This window comes from Oryzias latipes, chromosome 23, assembly GCF_053564925.1.
Source record: "Oryzias latipes strain Hd-rR chromosome 23, Olatipes_Hd-rR_3.1".
In the NCBI taxonomy this organism is placed as follows: Eukaryota; Metazoa; Chordata; class Actinopteri; order Beloniformes; family Adrianichthyidae; genus Oryzias; species Oryzias latipes.
In genome coordinates, this window is record NC_136259.1 from 22198707 (window position 1) to 22220705 (window position 21999).

At 40.6% G+C, this 21999-nt stretch overlaps 1 protein-coding gene and 1 long non-coding RNA gene across 14 annotated transcripts in view; one reads left to right on the top strand and one right to left on the bottom strand.

Moving 5' to 3' along the window:
* syt1a (synaptotagmin Ia) overlaps window positions 1-21999 on the top strand; it is a 215574-nt gene that overhangs the window by 102419 nt on the left and 91156 nt on the right. For 8 of the 13 annotated variants that reach the window (XM_078941964.1, XM_078941961.1, XM_011491264.4 and 5 more), the window contains one exon: window positions 3287-3382. The exons of 3 other annotated variants lie outside the window; for them this stretch is intronic. The gene's annotated coding sequence lies outside the window, so the exon portion shown is untranslated. Of the gene's footprint in view, window positions 1-3052; window positions 3182-3286; window positions 3383-21999 lie in introns of those variants that run through there. 2 more of the 13 variants (XM_004083201.4, XM_078941965.1) reach the window with 1 other exon arrangement.
* Window positions 1-21999, bottom strand: part of LOC144989465 (uncharacterized) — a 51435-nt gene that overhangs the window by 20342 nt on the left and 9094 nt on the right. The window lies entirely within an intron of this gene.

Below are 21999 nucleotides of genomic sequence, written 5' to 3' on the forward strand. Positions count from 1 at the left end.
ACGCTAAATCCTCATTTTTTCAGAGCCGCTTAAAAACAGAAAGTAATTAGTATTGTTTCCCATCAGCAGTATGCAATTATCTCTGAAAACAATGTGTGGGCAGGCTTAGTACTGAGTATTTTACCAAAAGATTTCAAATGTCATTTCAAAACGACATTAAATTGAACGTGTTTTAACTGCTGCTTTTGCTTTCTCACTTTTAACTCAACAGTCCTACTTTAATGTTCTGACCTTTTGTTTTGGTTTTTATTCATTTCACGTTTCTCCTTTCCTGTATGGGGCTAATATGACCGTCAACTCTGCTATTTGTTTTTTATTTTATGACAGGTAGACGGATATCAACCCATCCTGAAACCTCATTACACCTCTTTTTGACTATTTAAAGAAATGTTGCTCTTTTTCAGTAGAACCATTGACCTAAAAATGGAACTGATCATCTTCTCTATCTTCTTTGTTTCATTGGTAGTTTAAAGATCTTTTTACCTCATAATGGCCAACAGCTGAGCAAAGAGAAGCTCAAAGCTTCGTTTGGGTGGATGTGACTGTGAAACAGCGTTTATGCAATCTACTTCATGAACAATAGAGATGATTATTTATGTCAACCATGTTTATGTTAAAGCAAAACTCTATTCTACGTTAGAAACAGAGAAGAGAGGTTTGCATGTTTGGTAACGATGACAGAAGAATCCAATGGGATAAAGTAAAAAAACAGAAGTTGCATGAGGTGTAGCTTCATAAATGTGATGCGTAAATAACAGAAACTAGGGTCTGGTGTACACGTCCACATGCAGTCCACTGACTGTAAATGAGAACTGGACTGAGTGAGTGTGTGACATCACCCATAGAAAACGACTGACTTCTGACTCCAACCAAAGGAAGCCGGTTCAGCCGCGATACGAACGCCGCCATGTTGGAACTAGAAATTGTCAGAAGGCAATTGATCTGAGTCGACGTTTCTTTGGCAACCCGCTGTCGACAGTCAGGAGGGGGGTTTTGTTGGAAGTCCACACCCCTACCACTTAAAAGCAGGCTGAGGCCAGCAAACACCACATGATTTTATTGAAGACTCTGATTGGTCTGTTTAGAACTTAAATAACTTGCACTACAAAAAAAAAATGTCATGGAAAAGAAAAACGAAGATTATGAAGAACATGTTAAAAGGTTTCGGATCAAGAATTGTTATTCTGACGAATAGAACGACTGAGAAACAGCTGTTTATTTCCCAATTGAAGTTTAAGGGATTACTTCCTGTTTTGAATGCCAGGGGGGAGGGGTCTCTTAGTCCAGATCTTAATAATGCCAACACAGATATAAACACATTACATTCATAAACAAAAACATACATTCATTTGTCATAAATGCATAAATACTGACACTTCAACACATTTTGGGCAAAAAGTGGCTTTATTTTACACATTCTGAACACATTTGGCAACAATGCAAGAATTATTCTCTTCATTAATATTTGCAGGCCCTAAAGACGGTCAATGATAACATTGAAGATACTAGGTTATGATAGTAACTGCCCTCTAAAGTGCAGCACTTTGTGTTCAGGAGTGAACAGCAGAAATAAATGCCTGTTAGAAGGGGGCTTGCACTCTGCATGGATGCTCATCAGTGTGGAACTATATCAATCATTTTACCAACATACCCGACCACCATCCACGCCGCACAAGACAAACTCACAACACGAGCACAACCGGTCAACCAGGGTTCAAACACAGTGGATCACGCTGTGCAGGCAGACCGGACACTAGCTGGTATTCATTAACACAACCTCCCTGTTTGCTCTGCTGCCGTCCCGGTCATGTTTGTTAGCTTTTCTTTGTGTGTGTAGGTGTGACACTGCAGTGTCCTCTTGTGCTTTAACAACCCATGCATTTTATTTACACACTGGTGCTGCAGACTCAAAGAGGCACACGAGTTCTCAGCATCCGTTCCTGCAGACTCTTCATGCTCGCACAGATGTGCTGTAGAACAGTGAATTGGTATAGATTGTTTAATATGGTAATTAGTTTTTAAAAGCCTTGTTCTTGTCTATGTTTAAGCTTATGCTCCGGTGCTCCTGTATGTGTATGTTTACCATGCGAATGTGCATATGGAAATTCAAACTTATCTTTATTCTAATGAACTCTTCTGAATTATTTCAAGCACATACCACTCAGAAATGTACCCCCCCCCCTGGTTTCATAGATTGTTCAAAGGGTATCTTACAACTTTCATGTCCAGGAAAGTGTTTTTGTCTTTGCCAAGAAAACTTTTTTTATACTTTTTAAAGACTCACTAGGTTTGTACGACTGTTGTGCTCTGAAAGCTCCTATTTTCCAGATTTTCCAAATGTTGTTTTTACATTAAAAATATTATAGATTCATTAGGTTTGTTGTTTGAACCTCAAGGGGAATGCATGTAGGAGCTGTTTCCATTCTGTCATGATCCTGCATCACTTTGTGCTTCCGTGTTGTAAACGTCGCCACATCGTTAGAATCCCGTTGGTCACCTTCACTAGCTCTCGTTGACGCCACTCTCAGCTGGAGTGGAGACACGACAGCATGGCGGATGTTTGCCTCTGCATGTGCTGCCCCCTCCCTGGAAGAAGTGAGTGCCACATCTGGTCTGGCTTAGTGTCTGGGAGTGTCGCTCCTCAAGATGGAGCATTTGCATACGCTTACTCTGGGAATGCCCTTGACCTGTATGCAGATCAGGACGTGAGGGGCGTTGGGTAAAATTCAGCGAGAGTGGAAAATCAGGAAACTAGGGGGCGGCGACGGCTTTGGAATGCTAATTATATACAGTAGAAATGTCTCATTAGCATTATTAGGTAATCACAGTATTCTGATGCTGTCAGACCTTCAGAAGGGACCTGGTCTTTCTCCATGGGACGTGTGCGGGGGGAAAAAAACGTTCCAGATGTGCAGAAATCTAAAAGTGAAGCTGCGTTTCGGTTGGAGGATCTGTGAGCAGGTGGCGAACATGTCAGAAAACGGGAAGCTGAGAGATGGAGAGGATGTGTGCTTTTCATCTGACAGAAGAGGAGCAAGTGAGGCAGGGATGGAGAGAAAGGAGCGGGGGGAGGAGGCTGGAGTGGGTGGGCGGGAAAAGAGGAGGCGAGTGTCACGGAAAGAGAGAAGGAACGGCGAGCTGCTCGCTTGCCGGAGCTGACTGGGTGTTCTTGTGTGTGATCGTGAGTGCTTCTTGAGCTGAATAAAAGGGGACATTGCTAGTTTTTTTTTCCCCCTCTCAGCCACTGATTTGTTTTTGCTTTTTTTTCCTTCTTCTTTCCTCAAAGTGCCACATCAAGCTTTCTCAGCGAAGGAAGAACTTGTCTGAACCTCTTCCTGGGATTGGGAAAAGGATCCAGGAAAGAAAGACAGCGTGCTGCCAGGTAAGAGATTAGGAAACATTTCAGTGTGGAGTTGCAGAGAGTTTGGGCTGCCGCTTTGAGAGCAGTGCTTGTTCTGCCCGTTTGAAATGGATATTTTTGTAGAGCGCTAGCATGTCAGCAAACATGGCTCGCGGGACACTACTGTAACAGTCACAGGGGGAGTCACGTATAGTACAGGAAGGAGGAGGAGGAGGCGCACTTTGCTTTTACACGGGAGCTCATCTAGGCTGACAGATGTCAAAGCAGGTTTGTCCTTTGACAGATGACTAAATATAGCATTTGAAAAAAAAAAAAGCATTTTAAATAAAAAAAGCATCTTTCTCGTTTGTTCTCATCTTGTTTTTTCAACTGCAGTGTTTTTACTGTAGCCTTTAGTTTTTATGGTTTCGTGGTGTGGCTTTTATTTTTCACTTTCCGTGCACTCAGATGAGCACACATCTCTTATTTTAAGCAGAATCTGGCTAAATGTGGCTGAAGAACTGATCTGCGGTATTAGTGGCAGGCAGGGACGTGAAAAGTCCCACTGCGGCTTGGGCCGAGCTCCAGATCAACGGCTGCTTCTCAGGATCAGGGTGGCAGCAGAATAGTCAGAGGAGACGGTAATTGCCCTCCAGAAAGGGGAACAGACTTTAGACTTGTACCATCGAGTGTTGCTGTTTCCCAAGCCATGCTCTGCTTTCTCTGTCATTTAATCACAAGGAAGGCAGAGAACTTACAATAATTGAATCACTGAGCTGCCTTCTCTGCTGTTCGTCATTTCCCCCTTGTCATTTCTTATCTCTTCCCGCCTCTCTTTGGCCTCATTATCCCAGATTCAGCTGAAATGAACTAGTCGATCTCTCTTCCACCCCATCAGGGGTGTTGGGGAAGAGAAATCAATACAAATGAGATTGTTGTTTTCTAGAATTTTAAAATCATTCAAGATTGACTTAAGAAAAACACGTCTTAGATCAAAAGACATTACTGTTGTATTCTGCATCTTAAAGTTGAAATCTTTTCTTTCTCCCTTTCCACCTGAACCCACTGAACAAAGACTGGCCTGTCAAATGTTTTGAATCCTCTTAGGGTTGGGGATGGGGAAAGGCTGAGCCATATGGATGCTTTCTGCAACCAAACAGCACACAGCTATGGTTTGATCAAACACAACATTTATTCAGTCCGATTTCAACCTTATTTTGATCCCCTTTTCAAAGCATCTCCTTTTTTAGGGTTCACATCACATTTTTTATTCACAGCACCTTAGTGACTCATTTAAACCAGACTTGAGTCCGGTTGAGTTGCAAAAAAATTCCCTAAATTTCCACTCAGATCAGCATGTCATCTATTTTGAAGCATTCCAGTGGTCTTTTAATTATAATTATTGCCTTTTTTTAGGACATAGTTTCTGCAGTGCAGCTGTAGTTCATTAGAAATTCACCTCTAAATTGTAGAGCGAGCCCGCCCTCCTTTCCCCCCTCAGGGAGCTTCTGGCCTGCCCAGCGTATTTTCTAATCTCAAATACGATCTTTTTCAAACGGCACTTGCTTCGTCTGCTCCTAATTCACAACAATTTGAATTAAGACATTTTCAGAAATACAATTTTTATTCTATTCATTTATTGTCCATCATCAGAAAAATGCAACAAGAACATGTTATATAAACACCAAAAATGTATTTTTCTTTAGAGTGGGTCTTAAACCTCTTTCTGCTTCCCACATGAGATGTGAGAGATTCCTAGAATTCCTTTTTTTATTGTTTTTCAGAATCAAACTCAATGTAAGGTTTGGAGTTTATCTTCTAGCATCATTAGTTGATAAATACATTCTCACACCCTTCTTTCTCCTTCTCTTAATGACAAAACGTTCAAACTCCAGTATGAGACTTGTACAGAAAAATCCCCCTGTGTTGTGTGTAGACAGTATTCTGACCTTCACAAAACCTTGCACTGTTATAGTGGTTGCTTGGTGAATTATTACAGGGCGCCAACACTGAAGAGTAATGACAGGTCTCATAAATCTCAAACAGGGAGGAAATTCTGCAAAAGTAGGTCTATGCAGAGCAAGGATGTGTTTTTTTTCTGGTCTAAATCAGTGATGATTGGGGGAAAATGTGAGTGGACGCACACCTCTTTTGTGTTGATGCTTAAAGGTGATCATTCCATTCTGGATGTTGGCTCTCCTGCCCAGAGCGGCAAACGATTCCTCTCGGTCCGCTGAGTGCGGTCGGCTCTCTTTGAGTCATTTATTCGTGCGCTCTGATTGGATGGCTTTTCTACCCCAGGGAATGTGAGGATAGTGTAGGGTCTGCCCCTCTGATGAGCAGGGATCAGCCACTCCTTTCACACAACATCCCGGATGCCCATTTACAATGTGTCACTCAGTGATGAAAGGCGGGAATGAAACAGGAAGTACAAAGAGGACAAGTGGTTTCCTGACGGTCTAATATCTTTTAATGAACACTTTTTAGTTCCTTTCCAAATAGAAATCACATTTTGAACCCGTCTGAGGAATGCTCTCAGCCCCCCCTCCTCCTGAGGATGTGACACATGTGACAGCTCAGAGGCAAGCAGGGCGTGGAGCCTCCCACCCGCTGAGACCCAGGCTTGTTTGCCACTTTCAGACAGTCCTGACTAAGATGAGGTTCGCCCCACCCAGCCCGCCAGCCGGCTGAATTTCTTTCATTTTATCTCAGTGGGAAGAGCCTTGTGTGATATGGCCGTGCAGTTCAGATTCAGAACCACGGACAGATCCTGAGGAGAGCTGGCTACAAGGAGGAGGGGATTTCAGCACCACCCTCTGTGGATAGCACCACATGCTTCATGGAGTAGTTGCCGTAGAAACTAAGCAACAATAATGAATTAAGCTAACTATGCAAAGCACTATCTTGTTTTTTAAGAGTATTCATGTGATGATTAGATGATATACTGAAGGGGATGACAAATTTAATAATTTTGCTGCTGAAGAAACAATCTGCAAGGCAGATACACTGCACTGGTGGAAGCTTTGTGTTAATGAACCGGCACTGATTATCACCTGAGTCCATGAAAAATGGGCTTCTGTGCTTAACCAGGTGATCTAAATAGGTAATGGCGCCACTTTCATCAAAGTTGTTTCCTTTTTCTGATTCAGTACATCATTAGAACATTTATTATAGATTATTGTAAGGAGGTTTTTTTGACGCTTCACATTTTTGATTTTCTTAAATAACTTCTTGAATATCTTTATCTGGTAAAATGAATGGGTTGTGGCTGGATTTACATGGCTGTTTATATTTAAGATGATTGAAAATCTCAACAGCTATTTACTGTATATGAGAACTGGACTGAGTGAGTGTGACGCTTACTTCCAGCTCCAACCAAAAGACATTCAGTTCAGTCGGCATGTTGGAGCCAGAAATCGTCAGTAAGCAGTGATTGGTCCCAGTCCATCTAAGTCATTGTTTCCACGGTAACCACTCTCACCAATCAGACTGGAGCTTGTTGGAAGTCCACACACCTACCACCTAAAAGCGGGCAACACAATCTGTCAAACCTCTCGCATGTTTGACGTAAGACCACAGACTTATTGAGACATCTGATTGGCCAGTTTATAACTTAAAACACCTGCAGGAAAATAGCATGAAAAGATTTGCAATATCGAGAACATGATTAGAACAAAGGTATCAGTGCGAATACTTCCTGTTTGGAACGCCACAGGGGAGGAGCCATTCAGTCAAGTTCTTACGTACAACCAACATCTACAACACAGATTAACTGATTGATCGGTTGAATTCAAATTTAGTTATAAGAACGAGGGGAAAAAGACAATAAAAATAAGTAGATTATTTAAATCTATTGAATATATTAATTCATAAATTAACAAATATAAAAAAGAAGAAATCTTCTGTACATTATAATTGCTCTTAATCATAGACACATTTGCACTTAAACATGCACACACATGACACATTGATACCAATAAACAAAGTGATTTTCAAAACATCCAATTAATTTTTTAAAGGAGAATGGCGAAAAGCCCACCTCTATTGTGCTTAATACTTTTTAACACCACTTTGATGTAGGACTTTTTTTAACATAGAACTTTACAAACCTACATTTGACATCACGATTAACTTATCTTCTTCAGTTTCCATACAAATCCGCCTAATAACGAATTTCCTCTTTCCTTTACTCCCATGTTTCAGTGTTTTATAAGACTTTTGTCATTTACAGCCATGTTTTCCAGAAGTGAATGAGCTGCTCTTACATGAACAGTGTTGCTGCTTTTGTCTGCATCGTTTTTCGACTGCAATTTTGACAAATTACTTCCTCGGCCCGCGCTTCCCTTGGCTGAAGATTACAACAAGCCTCTGGCAGTAGTGGTGTTTTGCAACACAAACTAAAATGTAAATGTCAGTGCAAGGTCATTAAAGAGAATTTTCTTGAATGTCAGGCTTTTTTTTTAATGCAGAAGCTTTTTAGCCGTAGCAGAACAAACGCAGAAAACCAGAAAATGGTATCGATGGACATTTAAGTTTCATTTGTTTGTACAAAGGTGTTTAGAAACTGTGACAGAGGATGATTAGGGATTGTTTGGTTATAAAAATGCTGTCAAATAAATGAATGTACTGAACATAAAGGTCAGGCTCTATTTAGAAATGAGTGTTTTTGGTTTTTGTTAGATAAATATTCATGGAAAACATCATCCTAATCAACTTGCCCTATTCTTTGTGGCTCCATCTTTTTTTTTATTTTATGAATGTATTTAGTCTTGGCATGAATAAATATTTTAGAAAGTTTCTAAATTGTACTTTTCCACCACAAACCCACATTTAACTTTTAAGCTGCTAAAAGTGCAAGTAAATTTCTAAACAACATTAATTTTTTTGTAATTTGCATCCTGATATTTGGACACAATCTACGTTAATAAAATGACTTTCATTTCTGATTTAAAACAACTCAGATTTAGTGTTATTTGTAACCGGTTTAGATGGATTTCACATCTGTGTGATGGGAGGTGCTGAAGCCATCTAAAGAGGGTTATTTTAGAATCAGATGAAGGAAGTTTTTATCACTTAATGACAGCATTTGTCACTATACCCATTAAGGGATATTTAATGGATGCCCACACAAACGAGTAGCGTGCACTTATCACTTATCATGTCTGCTTGGACAGTCCGGAGGTTAAAATATGTCAAATTTGCATGACGTACCCCTATTTCTCCCTTACGTAGCCTTCCATGTTGTATAGGTGTCCACTACGACATGTTGCCCGTAGGATAAAAAAAGAAATGAGCGTGAACATTTTAGCACCACAGGTTCACAGAGCGATCTGTTCGGGCTGCCTGGGTGCCCCATACAGGTTTGCCCATTCTTCACCTGCAAACAGGGCAGTTGTGACTAATGATACGTTTACACTGGGCATGTGATGTGCCTTCTTGAACAGAAAGCCTGGTGCAAAATGCCTAATCAAATTTTGTGAATATTGCTCCTGCCTTTTTCTTTCACAGCTCTACTCTGTTATACAGTCAGGACCAAAAATATTAGGACAGAGACTTGTAATTTAGTTTCTGTACATTACCACAGAATTGTTTAAATAAAACAACTCAGATGCCATTGAAGTGCAGACTTTCAGCTTTTATTCCATGGGTTATTAAAGCAAAGAAGTGTAATATTCTTGAATGGCCAAGTCAGTCACCTGATCTGAACCCACTTGAGCAGCATTCACTTGTTGAAGACTAAACTTCAGACAGAAAGGCCCACAAACAAACAGCAACTGAAAGCCGCTGCAGTATTAGTAATGACCATTTTGTTTTCAGTTATTTTATTTGTCCAATTACTTAGGAGCCCATGAAATGAAGGGATTGTGTCAAAAAATTCTTTAGTTTTTCACATTTTTATGCAATCTTTTTGTTCAACCCATGGAAAAAAAAGCTGAAAGTCTGCACTTCAATGGCATCTGAGCTCTTTTATTTCAAATTCACTGTGGTAATGTACAGAAACTAAATTAGAAAGAATGTGTCTCTGTCCAAATATATATGGTCCTGACTGTATGAAAGTCCTGACGTCATATAATTTCGGCCGGGCGCAAACCATAATTAGTAATTTCTCCTTCAGGATCAATTTTCAAAAGGTTGGCACTTCTAGGAGGGAATTGGGACGCCATCCATACATCACTACCAAATCCAAGTACGTTATTGGTCAAAGTTCGACCTGGTTAAAGTTTCAACTTTCATTCTGTCATTCAACGGTAACACATTTTCTCTTTAGACCCCAGAAATGGTTGTAAAAACTCATGTAGCTGCACTTGAACGTGACTTTTGAACGCAGAACCCTGAAATGCTAATATATGCGAGTTTACTTTGACTTTTCCCTGAGAGTCGTTGCTTTAACGCTCCGTGCCGAGGGCGGTGTGAGCATAGCTTTAGGCTTAGGGTCTAAACCTTGTCATGAACTTAACAGAAACCTTTGATCTCACAGCTGCAGTGCTAATCTTAAACTGGATCTAGAGTTACATTTGTCCTCAGTCGTGTGCATTTATGATTCTGTGCACTGCTCCACGTTCTCTGGGGACAGAGGGTATCTGCAGCACCCTTTACCCCCTGAGGCAACAGGGGAATTGCATGAACCTTTCTCTCTGCTGCCTGTTATCACCCATGGAAAGCACCCCCCTCCCCCCCTACACGTCTCCTAATTGAGAGGGCTAATAACTAGTCAGGGTCATTTGTATATGTATTCATTAGCGTAATTAAATAGGCAAGAGTTAAGTGTTTACTACTGGTGAGTTAATAACACCGCTTGGTCACGTTGACTGTTTAACGCCATCATCATATCTTCGTGATACCTCCTCTTTACATCCTGTTTATTTTCTTCAGTGTGGACTAAGCGTGGTGATGTCCACATGTTTGGCATGTTAGACGACACTCAGGCTACAGCTGCCAGAAAATGACAAAAGCAGGAGGATGGAGAGTTGGCTCTCATGTTCTCCTGCTCCTCTTCTGTCCACACGGCTTTTCTTGTTGCCGTGACATTCCCGTTTTGGGAAAAGCTGATAATAAGAGTCTTGGATCTGAAGATGCTCCACATTGGTGAGCTTTGAGGGAAATGACTGGGCTCTTCACTGTTTCTTTTGTCATCACAGCACTGTGAAAACCAGGATTTCATGTTCCATGTTTGATGTTGGAAGAAAACGGGAACTTTCTAAAAAAATCTCACCCTAAAAAGAGCCCATCAGGGGCCTTTATTTTCAGTGCACAGAGGAGAGGGCTAACAGCAACAAGGAAAGGCCATTTCTGCTGCACTCAGTGCACAGGTTACTGGAAGGTACAAAGACATTCAAGAGCAGCACACCTGAACTGTATTTACTTGTTGCATGGCAACAGCTTATTGTGCTTTAAAACCAAGAGAAGGCTCGCCTTGTGTTCAACAGAATGTAAAATAAGTTTAATGGAGGTGTGAAAATGATGGCCAAAGGAAGCCTTTTAAACCTTTGTTTTAAAAATTATAAACATAAATTCAGCATGGGTTCTCCATTTGATGCTTAAGTAGCTATTTGCCAGGCTAATTTTCCATCTTGACTGTTAAACATGGGCACATTTTGGTTGATTTTGTCAAGAAATGTCAGCTCATATTGCTTCATTTGTGCTTCAATCTTCTCTAGATGAGAAATTAAATGTCTAGAGCCTTATCAACTCTTGCAAACTGGTCAACATTTAAGTTTAACTAGAGTAGAAATAAAAAATGATGATAATACATAGTAACGTAACGGCACTGTACAAATAAAAAAAAACGCTTAAACAATATGTTATTAAAAGGATCATGGGTTTTAAAATCATTGAGAAATAGCTAGAGGGAAAAAAATGTTTCATGGGTTGGTCATTTTACACAGTTGTGTTTTAAAAGTTTATGATTCTTAGATCTAAGAGGAGTGAGTTTAAAAGTTTGGTTGTTGAAGGCTCTTAACCCCCCACCCCCATGTGAAGGACACTGGGCAGGTTCGAGGGGCAAAGTTTACTTGGAAAGTGTACAGCAGGAGTTTGTGCTAAATTCTAAATTTGCTGGGGACTCAGTGGAGCCTCAGTAGTTTAATGTGGTGAAAAGATTCTTTTTTTGTAATTATCCAAGCCGCTGAGTTCTGGACCGGTTAGAGCCTGTTGAGGGATTTGTGGGGAAGACAGAGGGGAGACAATGGCAATAGTCAATGACAAGGCTGCAGACCAAGATGGGGGCGGCAGAGAGGATGAACACATTAAAATATGCAGACCAGGGATTGTTATTGATGTCATTACCATGTGATAGTGTCCAGAATGACACCCAGACTTTTTACTTTATTACATATAGTCCAGGGGTTACCATAGTTATTGATATGAAGAGAAATGGGGATTTTATGCCAAAAGGACGTTCTGTTTTATCACCGAGTTGAAGGATGTTCAAGGAGAACAGGGATCTAACGTCTGTGAGACAACTAATGAGTTGGAAGTCAAGGGTTGGGTTTGGTTGACAGATAGAGCTTGGTGTCGTCAGCATAGCAGTGAAACTGGTTCTTAAATTTACAAGAGATTTTTCAATGAGAAATAGATAGGCAATGAAAAGGAAGGGGTCCCAGGATGGCCTCCTAATTTCTTCTTAATTTCATTAAATTAAACTATAAAGTTTAAGATTTGGAACTTTTTTTTTTTTTTTTGCTTTGCTCTATTGATTGAATTATTTTTGTTGACATTTACTCAAAAAAGCACAATAAAAGCTTTAGTAAATCATTCCAATTAAAGATTTCTACATTAATATCAATGTATTTGTGACAACAGCAGCTACTTGCATTAAAATCATAATCACAACGTCTAAACAATGCAATGCTTGCTGTGTATAACGTGTCCTGAACTGTTGTACCAGCAGATATAGTTCTGTACCTTTGGTTGCTTGGTTTCCTCTTATTTAAGAATGTTGCTAAGACATTGAAGAAGGTTGTGTCCTGTAATGTGAACGTGTATAAACCACCTCAGTTATGTTTTTAAGAGACTGTGGGGGTGAGAGGATCTGACAGAAGCAGTGCTCTCCTCACCCCTCTGTCAGATCTTCCTCCGGTCTCCTGAAGGGGCCGCTCCGGGCGAGAACGAGGCGTCACAGATTGAGGAAACTTCTCTTCAGCGGGCTGTCTGGTGACCTTTCTTTTTACACGTTCACCCTGTGACTGCAGCAGCTCAGAGGAGTCAAACCAATTACTGGCTGCAGAGTGGAGCTTGGTGATTTTGCAGAATAGGTGGGTGGTGTTCTGTTGGTCTCCATGTTTATCATGCCTCATTTTGCCCTTAATATTGAAACTTCAGCTCACTAAGGAAAGGCTGGCAAGCATTTACAGGTAAAACGGTAACTTTGAAATCCAGTTAAGCAATTAAAGAATCATATTTATTAAAAAATTGTTTAAGTGCTCTAACCTTCCAAAGCTCCTTGTTCCTTTTTTCTTCATGGTGCTGATTGGAGAAACAAACCTGCAACAGAAGTCTATCTACCATAGGATACCTCGGTTGAGTCTGTACCGTGATAAACAGAGGAGTCTTTGTTATTATTATCTGAGCTGGCACACATACAGCCTTTGTCACAATTGCCCTAACGGATGTCTGGCCTTACGGGCAAACTTGAACAGGACACGCAGGTGACCTGCACAAAATATCAAGGTCGTAGACCCGTCAGTGAACCCATAAAGCCAAAATGGTCTTTCCCATTTCTACATGCATGCTTCGGGCGACAGAGCACAGTGAACACTTATAGGGCAAGTAAAGGCGTGTCATACAGATTTTTAACATTTGTTTTCAATCTTGCGGACTGGGCAAAGACCCACAGTGCTGTTGACGTAATAAGTAGCCATTTTTTGCGTGCAACCTGATTGTTAGAAATTAGACAATCAGGCAATCGAAGTATAGTTTGTGTGGACATTATTGCGTATCACCTCCACACTCCCGTGTCCAGCATTTGGGCAGGTCAGTAGGGAGGCAGTACTCACACCTTACTAATGACTGGAGGATGGTGTAAGGGCCCCGTACCCCAGCATCACCCATACACCATAAGCGTGTTCCATTAGGCTTTTGAAGACTTCTCGATACATTTACCACACACACGTGATAACGCTACATCCCGTTTTCATCGTGTCCCCTGAGGTGGCTGTACGAGCGTCTAGGGAACTGCAAGACACGCCGGCACTCCCTTTACGGTGTGGTCGCTCCTCTCTACGACCCTCCACAGGCCCGGACAACCCCAAAAACCCATAGTACCCGCATAGGTGCATGTTTTAAAGCGTCTGGGTAAATGCACCTGCAGACTGTAACCAAAATATTTTACAAGTTTTATAAAACAGTACATTTTAAACGCTGAACATAAAACAAATTACCTGTGTTAAAAAAAAAGAACCAGCACTGACATTTAAGAACGGTTTTAACTTTAACACCATGACCAGCAGCCTTTACCCTCCATGACTTGGGCTGCCCTGTGTTCTTCAGATGTACAGTTTTCAGGCTGCAGCTCACCACAGTCCTTTTCTTTATGTTTATAATGACTGTGTTTTGCTCTGCCGCTTTCTATATAATGGGTTCCCTGACCTCTGTCTCCACTTCCAGTCAGTCCCACTTTTCTGCAATTAAAGAACAATTTATCCGTTAAGTCTGTTCTTTTAGAAAGGGACCAGTCAGGAGGTTATCAACAGATCAGGCTCTTTTTTTACCTCTGTTCTGTTTTAATGTATCAAAATACTCTGAAGCAGAGCTGGGAAAATGCGAGTTATTGCCGATCTCTGATATCTTCTTGGACTTTAAAGGGAGTTAGCTGTAGGAGAAACAAATTGAAAGAATCTATGCTGTGTCACGCAGAGCTTGATGGAAGAATGAGACTTCCATGACAGACTAGAGAGGCTGTAGGATTCTTTGTGCACAAACACATACTTTGTTGTTTGGTGAGAATCTGAAAAGCAAATGCAGTCAGTGCCTTCACATTCCCTTTTATATTACCCAAAAATGCAACCCCCCTTTTTTTTCTTCCTGAAGCTGAGTGGAAAATTATATCTGAAATGTTTAGCAGCTACAAAAATGCATTTTCTTCACCTGGCATCACCTGCTCTCAGATACAGCGGCGCTCCAGACCAGTGTCATTAACCGCAGCACACTGAGCTCATGTTTTATTCATTCGTCATCGCCTTCAACTGCTGCCAAAAGTCGTGATTGAATTTCAGGGACAAATGCGATGCTCCAGAAAATCTGAAGCCAAATGAACAAAATCTGTACTTCTGCATTTTGAGTCAATTACCTGAGAACACCTGTGTGTGAAGATTGGTAACATGCGCTGCGTTGAGCGGTAACTAGTGTTCAGTCTGGTTTTTATGGTGCGATGCAGGTTTTTTTTTTAAGTTTTGGAAGACTGCTTCAGTACAACAGAAGCAGGGGGCATTACATCCTTGTGGCCCTCTCAGAGACACAAATGTGGGCACAAAGCATAACTACTTCCTGATATGATCAACACGCAGGGGAAAAGAAAACTACCCAGAATGCACGGGGATCGCAGTTCAGAGAAAGGGTTCATCCACAGTACTAAAGCCTTTTAGTCACATGCATCCATACAGGGAGTTGATCTGTACTTTTGTTGTGAGATTTTGGGTTGTCTGGCTCCAGAGAGGAGTGACAGCATCATACAGACCCACTCCGGTCATCCTTTGATCTATTTTAAAAGGCTTCTCTGTGGTCTTTTAATTTTGATTATGATTATTAAAAAAACAAAAAAAAACTGTGCTGTTTTCCATAACATAGTTTCTGCACAGGGGCAGTATTTCATTAGAAATCTATCTCTGAGTGGTGGGTGGGACTGTTGGAGTGGAGTCAGCCTTCCCCCGCTTTCCATCATTCATCTGTTTGCATGCTCTACTGCTAGCTTACAGCCCCTCACACTCCCAACCTAACATTGCAGGTGCAACAAAAATGGTGAGCAGTTTTGGAGCTATCCAGCCGTACAGTTTTGAGCCAGTTATCAGCTTAGGTGGGGAAAACAAAGACGTACATGGATCTAGACGGCTACAAATGGATGCGTTAGAATAGAACGGAGCAGGGAGCTTGTGGACCACCCAGCGTGTTTTCTATGTCACAAATAAGCTCTTTTTCCAGCAGCATTTTTTCGTCTGCTCCTGATTCATAACAGTTTGAATAAAGAAATACTGAAATAAGCAACTTTAAGCGTTATAGTCCCCCATCATGCCACAACAACACAATAAAAACAGCCAAAACATGGTTTTCATAGGAGAAGGTCTTTAGGCGAGCACAGATGTGCTTTGAGGCATCATGAAAATGGAATATGACAAGTGTAATGTGAAGGATTTGTAAGGTTAGTGTAAGTTGCCAGTTGCCAATAACGTACTGGAAATGCCGGCGTATGGTGTCCACACGCTGCACTATAGTTGTTGGTACTAAGGTGCGAGTACTGCTTCCTTTCCGACCACATGCGAATGCCACACACACAGGGTGTGCAGGTGATACAAAACTACCCCCTTACTTCCCTAAAATAAATGTAAATAAATGTGCAGAAACATTTCATCTCTACAGGCTTAGTGGTCTACGACCTTGTTATTTTGTGCGGGCCTACTGCGTACAGGTTTGCCCATTTTCCCGCCTGTAAACAGCCCACATCCACCCACTAGGGGGCTAGAGTGTCTCTGGAGAGGTGCAGCGTTTACCCGTTTTACTACGTTAGGAGCCACACGGGTTTGTTGCATCCTGCAGCTACAGGCTGCTTGTTCTCGTTTTGAGATATTTTACAAACTGTTGCATCATCTCACTGCAAGCCAGCTAAAAACTGGCCTGAATGCCTTGATCATTCGCTGCTGCTTTGTTTCAGGCTTTCACTTTGAAGCAGGAAGATTCAGCAAAAATCAATCTCCAACGTACGTGAGAACCACCGCTCCTCACATCTGGCATCCCTCTGTTTTAGAAGATTTTGTCACCAGTGTGAAAAAAGGTCAAGCAGATGAATAATCGCCACGGACAGACAACATAGAATATTTTAAACATGTTTTGCAAACAATTAGTAAAAACTCAGAGGGAAATGAATGCAACATAGGCACTAATGAGGAATAAAATGGAGGTCATTGTTTACACCACCTGTGTAATTGGAAACAAAATGCAATGCCACTCACATTTCTGCTCCATGTTTTGCCTCTCTGGCCAGGAGGAGGAAATGGTTGGAGCTGAAGGTTTAAGAGCTTTTAGTGAACTGAATTACACCCTGCAGGCTCCTCTTGTCTGTCAGATCTATGATGGCGTCTAACCTCGGGCTCACTCCTCCTTCCAGCCCGTCCATATTCTTCCTCTTCTGTCCATCAATCACTCTGGCCCAGTCTCGCTCCAGTGACCTTGACGGACACTAAGGAGAGTGTTGCTGTGCAGTGGTGTGTGGCGATGGTCGCATGCATATGAAGGCTCGTGCTTTCTTTATTTCATTTCTGCTGGAAATCCAAAACGGAAGCAAACGGATAAAAGCATGAAATCTGAGTCGTTCTGTGGGATTCTAGGTGCATCTTTCCTCTTTCACGTTCAGCTAGCTCTGCACTTCAAAAACCTTTTTTAATAGACTCCATGACTTTTAGGATCTTAATGAGACTTTTGTTCTGCTTCTGTTGTCCATTTAGGCCACTAAATACTTTTTTTTCTTTCCAAATTTTGACCAAAATTAGGAAAAAATTAAAAACAGACGGTTTGATAAATCACCAAATTACCACCAAAATATTACCACCCAAAAAAAAAAAAAGTAAAATTACAACATTTTAAGTGGTAAATTTACGTGAAAGAATCTTGTGAATTTACGACCTAAAATCTCATAATTTAACAGTTATGACTTTCTTTATCGTAAATTTATGACTTAAAAGTAATTAAACTTTTTTTTTTTTAAACTGGCCCTAAAACTCCAAGACACACTCTACTTTTTTTCATAATGCCCACTTCAATAAGATTTATTCATATTTAAAAAAATGATTCTATTTTATTTTTTATAAAAAAAGGTATAAAATCTTAAAATGTCCGCTCACTATTTTGATTTTGGAAAGCAAAAATATGGTAGTTATTTTGTTATTTAATTGTTTTGTTGTTTGTCTGATACCCAACTTTTACCACAAAAGAACATTTGCTCCCATAAACTACTGTAGATGTTTCTAGTGACACCTAAATAACACACGCTCTTTGACATACCGTAACTCTTCGACTGCTGATGCGATCAGCTGATTCTGACGCTTTTCATATCGGCTTTGCTTCGTTATACAAGTGTTACAAGTGTTGCACAGTGGAGCAAAGCTGCTATTGTTTCTGCTTTAGAATGCGCTCGAGTTACATTAGTAATAATTCAAGGGTTATGGTAGTAGAAAAATGTAAACAATAGGGCTAAAGCTCCGGTCTTAAATATTTAAACATGTTCTTCATACAAATTTTTATGTTTGTTTTAGCTCTTTTCCTGATGTTGGTTTTGCAGTGTTTAGCTAACTTTCCCTGCTCTTTAGATGTTTGTAGATTTGCTTTAATAGTTCTATGTTTTTTCTTTAATTAGTTTAATTGAAATTATTGTTTTGGTGCTAAAGCCTTCTGGTCTCGTTTAGTATTCTTCCTGTGTTTGTCTTGTTTTTGTAATGCAGCAACATATTCAAAGTGTTTTTGTAAAAATGACCTGTTCTTCAAAGAAAAAAAGGCTTTACCATTGACTGTATATGAGAACTGGACCGAGCAAGTGTCAACGTCACTCATTGGAAATGGCTTACTTATTCTTAGATCTCGATAGTGGCACATAATAACATGCTTGTTGCAAACTTATCTTGGATTTCTAGACTGATCTCAAAAAAGTGTGTATCAGTTTTTTGCTGATCATTACACTGCTGAGTCAGGAAAAGGAGGAGCATCCTCTTCTGTGTCCGCGACAGCACTCCTCTCGTTAGCTGGCATGTTGTGTTTTCCGGACCTCTTTGTGACCCAGCGGCAGCGCCATAAAAGGCGTTGGGATTCAGGCGTCGGGGTCGACCTCAGATTTTCCCCCACCACATGTCTGCTCCGAGTCAATGATCCAGACAATCCCAGTCCCTCTAATCATTAAACTCATCGTGTTGAGTCTTCTGTCTCTGCGCTGCGCTGATTGATAACAAGACAGCAATATATGGCTGTCTGCATAATTGATCATTTCAATTAAAACCATAATTAAAATGTTGTGAAAATCCAAACTAGATCATTTTCATACATCATCTATTCATTTTAATGTATTAGCCAGGAATGTTTTGAGATGCTAATGAACACAGCGGCCATGAGCATTAATCAACTAGTGTGAAATGGACCTGTGACAAGCTTTAATTAAGTCAGGAACAGCAGCGGATTATTATTACACTTTTTTTGTCATGGAAATGCAGAAGGGAATGACAAAAATGATTGAAAGCCACACGACGGAAAGAAGGGATGACTGTAGTGTACTGTAGTACTGTGTGTGACACGTGGATGGATGTTAAAAACTGCTTCTGAACTTTGCAGGCGGTGACAGAACTTTCACACTCCACATCCAAGCAAGACGTGCAATTTAGTCATTTACACATTTTGGTCTGTCAGTCACCTGCAGAAATGAAAGACATTTTTTACACATTTCAAATTCATTAAAACTTTAATAAAAATGTGTTTGGATTTTTGCACTGGATTCAGAATCTGTGAATTTTAAAAAGTCGAGAATCGAAAAATTAACGTTATTTCACATAAAAGTATAAAAGTTCCATTCCAATCATCTTTTGTCGTCTTTATTGTAAAATCATTCCCAGTAGTCTTTTAATTATGATTATGCTGTTTTTAGTCTAAATCAAAGAGCTTAAGACATATTTTCTGCAGAGCAGCAAGAGTTCAGTAGAAATTCACCTCTGAATTGATGGCGTGAAGCAATGCTGATATCTCATCATACCCCTGTTTACACTCTCCCACTGAAATGCTTTTTTCACTCTGACGTTTTTGAAGAGGACACGACTTTACTTAAAGCTTATGTTTGGAAATATTTAGGCTTTTTGAATGTCAAAAGTCAAAGGGCTTCAGACAAAAGTAAAGCCATTTGTAAGTTGTGTCGTACTAAAATGTATTATTTAGGGCAGTGTTTTTCAACCTTTTTTGAGCCACGCCACACTTTAACCTTGAACGAGATCTAGCGGCACACCAGCATGCAAAAATGTGGAAAGCTACACCGCTAAAGACGAGCTTTAGCTGGTATTTTTGTTGGAACTGAGAGACTTTATGTGCAGAATCTGAACAAGTAGGTGAAGACTTTAACCATTTCTGATTGGTCAGACTGATGAAGTGTGATTAAGCCTCCAATAATGATTTGTGGAGACAGTTAAAGGGGCGGGACTTTTCCGAAAACAGCTGATGCTACGGGTGAGAAAAGTAAGTTGTATTGGTCCAATGTCATGTGGTAAAGAGAAAAACCATATTTTAAAATAAGGAAAATAAAGATTTAGGATGCATTAATAACCGCTTTGTAATAGACTTGTTGCCTCCTGAATCCTAAGGTTCCTAAAAATTCCTACCCCTAATGCTTAGTGTGGATTTTCTACCGATTTGAATGCAGATAAGACGACCATATGACCGGACATGAGTTTTGGGTTGGAAAAACATCACTGCTCTAGAGGAGATCTGCATGGAGGAATGGGCCAAAATACCAGCAACAAGGTTTTGTGAAAACCTTGTGAAGATTTATAGAAAACCTTTGACTGCTGTCATTCCCAACAAAGGGTGGAAAAAACAGTATTGAGTTGAACTATTGTTTTTTTTTTTTTACCAAATACTTATTTTTCACCATAATTTACAAAAACATTCTTCAAAAATCAAACAATGTCATTTTTCTAGGTTTTTTTGTTTCGCATAGTTGAGGTACACCTTTGATGAAAATTAAAGGCCTCTCTCATCTTTTTAAGATAGAGAACTTGCACAATTAGTGGCTGACTAAATCCTTTTTGCCCCACTTTTTTTTTTTGTAAGGCACGAATCGGAGCACATCCCATATGAAATTAGCCTCCATGAGTAGATGCAGCACAACACAAAGAAATGATGGGAAAACGCCGGGCTAGCTCCAGCAACACATTCCCGCAATGTAAATAAATGTCATTAGATTACAAGTCGAGGTCTTCAAATGTCGTTTTTCCCGCCTTGGGAGGAGTTTTATTGATGCAGAAATTTTATAGCAGCGCGTGACAAATCAATGTCTCTGAAGAGCAGAGGTTGTCCTTCGACACATGCAGTCTATAAAAACACATCATGGATAGCTGCCTCATAAATGTGCTCAGTAAAACAAAAGAAAAAAAACTGTCACATCATTATTTTAAGGGAGCTGAAATTTTTCTCACTAATTCCCAGTGTTGTAGGATGTGTAAGAAACGGCTTAACACTATGCTCCATCCTTGGTTTCCATGACGACGGTGATCCCTGTATGATAATCGGATTCCATCCATAGCTGTGAAAACACTAATTCCTGCCTGATCCAAGAACATTACGACACGAAAGCCACAGCCAGCGTTTCCACTGTGTGACGGTAAACGTTTGTGTGTGGAGAAATGCTCGCTACCTGAGCCCGGCCGGCGGGGTCACACCTCGGTGCATCTGTTCACAGCCGCGGCAGCAAGGTGGACCGCAAAAAAAGGGGGTTAAGCCATTGCTCAATAGCAATGATGGAGGAGGTATTATCAGCAGAGGCTGAAAAAAGCGAGTGCACTTTGATACTGCAGAAAGAAGAGCGTTAAGTGTGAAAAGAAAGAAAGCATTTTCGGATCATCTTCTTTTCTTGTGTAGGGTGAGGGATTTAGAGGTAGATCAAACACATTTGTTGTGTCTAGACTACATGTGTGTTTTTAAATCATTCATTTTTTGTCTTTCTATGGAATAACGCCTGAGGATCGGAGAGTTTCTACATCTGTGGAGATTTTTAAATAGAAATGAAGGATTCACTTTTTTTAACAAAGCATTTACACAATTTGTTTAATGAACCCATTTATTTATGTGGCTTTTAAGTATTTATGGCTTGTATCATTTGTATACGTATTGCCTTCTTACACTATGAGCCTCATCGATTCCTACCATCTGACGCCTTTGTCACAACTGCCTTTAAGGGCGGAAACAGGCGAAAAATGGGTTAGATGGTCCACACAAACCACTAAAGTTGTAGACCACTCAGTGAACACATAGAGTGAAAATGTTCATGCACATTTTATTTCTATGGGCATGCTGCGAGCACTTCCACAAATCTCAAAGGTAAGTAGGTGAGATGCAGGTGTGTCGTATGTCCCCTGTGAATCCTGGGTATTGCACAAGGGGCCCGTTGGAGTCGTTCAAGTGAGAAGTGTGCGCTCCCCGCGTGCAGCCTGGCTTTTTAAAAATGAGGAAATTACACAATGATTGTGTACTTTGTCCTATGTCCGTCCTACGGTCACTTGTGTATCACCTGTACAACCTGTGCGTGCGTCACTTAGGCATGGTCAGTGACGCACCAGTAGACACACCTTACTAACGGCGAGTGGAGCGTTAGGACACCTCACGACATCATCATCCGTTTGTCATAAATGCGTACAACTAGCACTCACCTTTAAAACACTTGAAAGGCTTTCAAATACTTCACGATACAGTTGAGTTGTACAATTGTA